Below are 782 nucleotides of genomic sequence, written 5' to 3' on the forward strand. Positions count from 1 at the left end.
CCCTGTAGGCTGATGAGCAGCTGTGTGGGTGGGGTGTGGGGTGTGGGGGTCAGTGTGATGAGGCTTCCTGGGCAAGGATCACAGCCTGGCTCCCCCAAACGTCTCCCAGCTTCCGCCGGCATCTTCCGGACTATGGAACAACCAGACCCTGCCCGCCCCTTTGGTTCCACCCTGGAATCAACACCTTCCCAGTTCTCTTTTGGGGGAAACGATGCAGCTCCAGTTAGCCCCATAAACTGCTTCTGCTTCCGCAGCCCAGTTCTGACTGCCACGGTGTCCCGCTGTTCCAGATCCTCCTCACTGCCCTCCTTGCCCCTTCCCTGTACTCACGCTTCCCTCCTCTGGCCCCTGGCTCCTTCAGGGAAACGCTGTTTCATGTCAGCCCTCTGCTCTCTGGAGCAGCCCGCTCCACTATGCTGAGCTACAGGAAACTTCCTGCTCTTGCTAGGATGGGAGTCTGTCTGTCTCTTTTTTCCCTCTGCCCCAACTTGACTTCTAGAACTGTTACGGGGCAGCTGCGGAGGATGCTGGGGCGTCCTGGGTGGGGGGAGGTGTAGAGGAAGGGCACCCTAGTGCTCTCACTGCCCTCCGCCCCGGGGCGTGTGTGCTCTCTCTGTCTCTGGGTCTTCTAATTGTGCACGTTTATATGACCTTGTAAATCTGTGTTAGGAAGAAAGTGAAAGGCGCTGAACTAGACCCTGGTGGGGCAGCTCACCCCAATCTCTGAACCCCCACGTTGCTCTCCCCCCACTCCGAGACCAAGGCCACCCCCAAAGTTAGAC

Source organism: Trichechus manatus, unplaced genomic scaffold, assembly GCF_000243295.1.
Source record: "Trichechus manatus latirostris isolate Lorelei unplaced genomic scaffold, TriManLat1.0 scaffold00106, whole genome shotgun sequence".
NCBI classification, from domain to species: Eukaryota; Metazoa; Chordata; class Mammalia; order Sirenia; family Trichechidae; genus Trichechus; species Trichechus manatus.